The sequence below is a fragment of the Microtus pennsylvanicus genome, chromosome 6 (genome assembly GCF_037038515.1).
Source record: "Microtus pennsylvanicus isolate mMicPen1 chromosome 6, mMicPen1.hap1, whole genome shotgun sequence".
In the NCBI taxonomy this organism is placed as follows: Eukaryota; Metazoa; Chordata; class Mammalia; order Rodentia; family Cricetidae; genus Microtus; species Microtus pennsylvanicus.
In genome coordinates this window covers 9,251,819-9,258,214 of record NC_134584.1, presented here as the reverse complement: position 1 = coordinate 9,258,214, position 6,396 = coordinate 9,251,819, and positions in this window count along the sequence as shown.

Sequence of the window (6,396 nt, the reverse complement as noted above, 5' to 3'; positions counted from 1 at the left end):
CACAGAGAATAAATAGGAGGAGAAATTTAGGCTAGAGGAGAAGAAGAGAAGAGGATAAGGGAGAAAGAGGGGGGCATGCAGGGGCCAGAAGCTGAGCAGCATGCAGACAGTTATGGAGACAGCAGGAAAGAAGTACATACAGAAAAAGAGAACAGTGACCAGGAAAACTGAAAGAGTCCTCAAGTGCCACTCTGAGAACCTGGAAGTCAGAACAAGTTAACAAACACATGGACTTCCCTCAGAACTAATAAGTTATATTACAAATTGAAGAGGAATGATTGCCATGTGACCATTTTTGATATACTAGTCTCATATATTTACTCATATATGAGACTAAATAATTTGTCTTTAAACAAATCAGACAATGACATGACCATATAAGAATATAGGTCAAGTTACACCCTCATACGTAATAGTAATATATATATATGGGTGTGTGTGTGTGCTGTTAAGTCTTTTCTTTGACTGACTGAAAAGCTTCGTTGATGATGCAATAAGCCAATCAGACCAAATCAAACCAAATTAAAAGAAACCCAGGTTTAATGGATGCTAGCACTCCCGGGTGGCCCCCGAGAAAACACAGAGAGGGGGAAAGAGAACCAAAATGACCACTGGGGAGGGAATGACCACGTGTTCATTCCCTGAGGGGCAATTTAAATAGCCTGTGGGAGTGGTCTAGTTTCTCCCTGGGGAGAGATCACTGTTGTTGGTCTTTCTCAGAGGTGGAGTTTGGACTGAGGCAACTCCCAGGGGAGGGAGCTTTGAAAAGGAACTTTCCACCTAACATTTCAAAATGGATGCCAGGGGGCCTGGGCTGAAGTCCCCAGCCAAACAGGTACAACATGCCAAAATTAAATCAATACCAGATAAACAATTTAAATAGACCTGTAACCCACAAGGAAAGAGAAACTTTCATCAAAAGTTTTCCAATTATAAAAAAAGCCCAGAGCCAGATAGTTTAACCACAGAATTCTATGAAAATTTTAAAGAAAAGCTAATACTTATATCACACACATTGTTCTAAATAATAGAATCAGAAGGAACATTGCCAAATTCTTTTTACGGGTATACAGTTACCCTAATACCTGAGCCACACAAAGACTCTACTAACAAAGAGAATTACAGCCCAATTTCCCTCATGAACACTGATGCAGAAATACTTAATTAACCACTGGCAAACAGAATCCAAGAACAAACATAAAAAAATCATCCAGCATGATCAAACAGGCTTTATCCCAGAGATGCAGGGATGATTCAACATAGGAGAATTTGTCAATGTAATCTACAATATAAATAAACTGAAAAAAAAATGCCACATGATCATCCCATTAGATGCTGAAAAGGGGCTTCTACAAAATTCAACGTGATTCTTTCTTTTTTGGGGGGTGGGGTGGGGTGGGGGGTGGATAATTTTTGAGACAGGGTTTCTCTGTAGCTTTAGGGCCTGTCCTATTTATCTATTGTAGATGAGGCTGTCCTCAAACTCATAGACACCCTCCTGCCTCTGCCTCCCAAGTGCTGGGATTAAAGGCATACGCGGCCACCATACAGCTCAACGTGATTTTTAATGCCATGGTAAGACTGAAATCAGAACATATGGACCAGAAGTGACCTGTGAGCCCAATATTTCTGTCAAAGTCTTGACTCACGTTTACACATGTCTTGCTGTGGATCTGGGGGTGAGCACCAGACTGACTCTCCACAGCTGATTTGGAACCCAAACAGTAGTCACATTGTTGTTAGGAAACCACATTTTATACAGTGTTAGTCAGATCACACTTTTAGACATTGTTAGTAAGTCTCCATACCTTACAAGAACATACCTTAGGTTCTGTTTCCTAAGCCTAATGTACCTTGCTAAAAGTGTTTCCACCTGTTGTGAGTTTATGACCCATGATGTCTGCACAGTTTGCCTTACAAAAATAGCCTGTGATATGATTGCGATTTTGCCTTACGAAAATGTTTCTTCAGATTCCTTAATGAACCCCTCCCCACATGCTGTATTTTAAATTTCTGCCTCCTCTTCTCCCCCCACCACTACTACCCAACGTAATCTTTTGTTTATAATTTCATTCTTCCTATGGGTCATTTATCTTTCGCGCAGATTTCTGGGAAATGTAGTCCCCGCAACTGTGACATCACAGACTGCCTTCCAGGAAACCCCACACTCTAGGTCTCTACTTGTACGCGTGCCCCAAAGTTGGGCGAGAGTCCCGCTTGCTGTGCATTCCCGTTGCGTCTCTGACACGGAGGTTGGTACAGGGTGCAGCGCAGCCTGAAGCACTGTACGGGGTGCGGGGCGGTCTTGGAGGGAGCGGACCCGGGCTGGCTGAAGAAGCTCAGGGAGAAGCAGCCTTGTAGGTGCTGTGCGCAACTGACTGGGATGAGGGCAACAGGGACTGTGCCCTGAGTGATGGTTTCCTTAGGACTCCTCGTGCAGCCCGAGTGCTCCTTGGGCTTCTGGGACAGGAGAGCATCCCGAGAGCGCGGAGTAGATGACAGTGCAAGGTCCAGGGTTGCAAGCTAAGGATGGTCAGCTGACTGCCTGCTCCTGAGGGGGAGCTGGGAGCCCCTGTGCAGCTTTGGTGGGGAAGCCGGCCTCACTAGCTGACCCATTCTCATGTGGATGATGTGGGATTTCTCAGTATCTTTAAAGCAAACTGGGTTTCTGGTCGTTCCTTTACTTTGTTAGCTGGCCTAGTGTAACGGTCTTGACGTCTTGATTGTGTTGATTTCCTTTGACAGTTAAAGAATTAAGAAAGGAAAAATCACAGGTCACGTATGGGAAATTCTGGAAAATAACAGACAGGTCTTCTTCTGCTATAGAAAGCTTTGACTAGGGTGGAGAGAACACACATACAGCCCACACACACAGAGGACCCTCTGCAGGAAAAAGGAAAAGGAGATGCTGACTCCAGGCCTCATCTCGTTTTCTTAAAGCTTTGAAAGTTCCTCTGTCCCTAATGTAGGGTGGACTAACTGTAAAAGCGACAGGATGTCTGCTTGGCCCACAATGGTTGTGTCAACGTCTTGATGAGGCCTTGAGCTTGTTGAGCTGGTCCAGAAGCAGGGTCCCTAGGAATAGGTGAAAAGCCCTCATGGCCTTGTGTTACAGTGCCAGGCTTTTGTGTCGGGTCAGCAGGTGAGGAGAACTCCCAGACCTGTGTGTATTCCTGGGATTTTAGTAACCAGACCTGTGATAGAAAAGAAAAGTCAGTCTCCTCTGAGGCACATCTCTGTCATCTCTGCGTTTGTGAGGGGGAGGCAGGGCCCTCTGGTCCTCCCCTGCCTCATAGCAAATTCAAGGCCAGCCTATTTTACCCAAGTCTGTGACAGGGAGCATTTCAAGATTAATGTGATAAATCATTTCTATGGTGTTTTTCCTGTTTCTTACAGTGAACACCTTGACAAATCTATGCAATCGACACTTCATTGATTTATGTGTGCTTAATTTCTGCTGACTGATTCTATATGCAATTTAAATTTTATCCCTAACAAGTTCTTGTTAAAGATTTTAATTTTGGTGCCTGCATTTACTCTGAGAGGAAGAGTTCTCTTTGCCTTGATTGAATTGTTCTCCTAATATGCCACGATTGTTCATTCTTGCATATTAATCTGTGTTACTCTCATGGCCTGATGTGGCTTTCTTCTGTTTTTTTTTTTCCTGGTTTCTTTCCAGTTTGTTTCTTTCCTATCTAATCTGAGACTCAATTATTTCTTCATTTCCATTCTGCACTTCTTGACCTATGTGGCTACTGTCGTTACATTCCTTGGTCTTTTTCTGCAGCTGCAGCTGGGATGTCTTCCCCTGTCCTTACAGCAGAGGTTCCACTGTGAGCAGATGCTTCTTACAGTGAGCCAGAACAAAACCACTTCCTGCACCGTCCTCCACATGGGGCAGTGCCATATCTAACCCGTAATGGAGACTAGTAGTGTTGAACTCCTGCTCTTCCAGTTTGAGTCCCATTCCCCTTGCTGACAGTCCTGTGTCTTTCCTCCCAGGCTTCTTTCACTGTGCTCTACATCAGTGTGAGGGAAGGAGTTATTTGTGTTTACAGCTCATGCATGACAGTGCTGGGTTAGACGTGTCATCTCTGGGAAACTCTGGAGCGGAGGTGCTGGGTGATGACATTCAGTTCCTGCCGATCCATCTACCTGATTATGCCAGAGACCACAGAGAGACCTTGCAAATGATCTGAACAGGGGTTAAACACAAGACTAGACCCTTGATATAGTAGGTATGTACAGTATAGATATGTACAGGTATGTGCTGTGTGTAACAATATTAATTAGAGAAGAATGAACAATGTATCTGAGACGGATTATTGGGGTACATGAGAGAAACTGCAATGAGGAGATAGAGGGGAAAATGACAAATTTCAATTTAATAATTTTTCGTATAAAAATTACACTCTTGCCAATTGTGACAATATTGGTGAAACTGGTAGTTATGTCAGGAAGGCAGAGGTAAATGACACATGATCTCATCAATATGTTAAACATAATGAATTGAAACTCATAAGATAGAGATTTGTTAAACACAAAGCATTATAAGGCACAGAAGTTGGGAAATGTAATGGTTTCTTTCCATTTACCGGTGATATCAGGAAGCAAATACTTGGACTTCCTTTTGTGGATTATCATCTTAACTATGTAAAGAGGTTTCCGTTTGCTTGTGGAATATTGGTTTCACTATGGAAAGATGTGCTGCGTCTGTTTACCTTGTCTGCATAAGGCACCTGATTCATCTCATAGCTAAATGACCAACACCTAGATGGGAGGGATAAGCGGGACTTCCGTGCAGAGAGAGTAAGGAAGAGGAGGACTCATGGAGGCAGAGACAGAGGAGGCAGGAAAGCAGGACATACAGAGTGGAATATAAGCAAAGCCCCAAGGGAAAATGCAGATGACTAGGAAGAGGTTGAATTGAGTTTGAAGAGGTAGAGGGACAAGCATAAGGTAACGGCCAAGCTTCCGTGATTAAAGAGAAGTCTCTGTGTCATTACTTGGGAGCTGTTGACGGCCCAAATAAAAATGTTAACTGTGCTTCCTGAAGACTGAGTGTTCTGAGACAGCGTGATGGGAGGGAGAAGCCCCATGACAGTTTCCTAAATGCTGGATGTGCCTTATGTAGGGTATATTCCGGAAGTCTGGAAGGAAGTTTTGAGGGGTTAACATACCATAACTGAGAATCCAAAGCTTAACCATGAAATGATTACACAATACTTCATTATTAATTAATTGCTGAAACATCCTGTAGGGATAAAAGGAAAAATGATGTGTTATTATTTTTATAGATCATTCTGGGACATTACCCAAACAATATAAAAAACATAAATTCTAAAGTTAGGAAATTTTGACATGTGAAAATAGCATCAGCAATTCTATGTCTTAGCTATGCACACTGATGCTCAGGTGTCGTGTGTACAAACATGCTTAGGAATACCGCAGCCCACTTCAGTACCTGCCAGAGAAAAAATAGGAAGGGAAAATGACAAAAAACATCAAGTGATGTGTATTCTATTCTAAATATCAAGCAGTGTTGTTAGTCTTATTTTTGCCCATTTTCCCATATGATCAGATACTTAAATGATATTTACTCTGTGAGTTCTTCCCCTGGCCTGCTCTTCTCATGTCCCGTGTCCCTGTCATCTGCATCATTACTGAACTCTGTAGAAATCCTGAGCCCACAGCACAGCCAGAGCTGCAGCAGCAGACTCTGTATTTTCATTCCACTTCACTGTCATGATTGTGCGCATGAACTGTTGAGAAATCCCTTCTCCCTCACCGTGACTTTCTGTGAGGAATGCATACGTGTGTGGTGTGCAGTAGCACATGACAATAAGTGCATGTTCTGTGGATACATTCATTTTACATGTCTTTCTCAAATGTATTGTGTCCAACTGGGGCTATGGGCTCGTTTACCTTGTCTTTATATCAATGGTCAGTGTGGGATCATGTGACCACTTCAGTCATGTCTGAGGATATTACTACCTGTGTAAGAACATTTCTAGTTCTCTTTCATCCTGGACAAATCCATGGTGCCTGTCTGAGGGTTTCTATTGTGCTAAAGCCCGTGATGAGAGACAGCTTGGAGAAGAAAGGGTTATTTTAGACTCCAACTCCGGGTGACAGTCCATCAGTGGGAGAATTCAAGGCAGGGACCTGAGGCGTGAGGTGGAGAACAGGCCACAGAAGAACAACACTGCTTACTGACTCCCCGAGACTGCTTCCCTGTGCCATGTAGAACTGCGTGCCCAGTGCAGGCACCACCCATAGTGGGCAGTGCTGTCTCATAGGAATCACTAGTTCAGAAAATGCCCCTAGACTTGGCTACAGGGCAGTCTTGGTAGGAATTTTTTCAATTATTTCTCTCTTTGCAAATTGGCCCTAGCT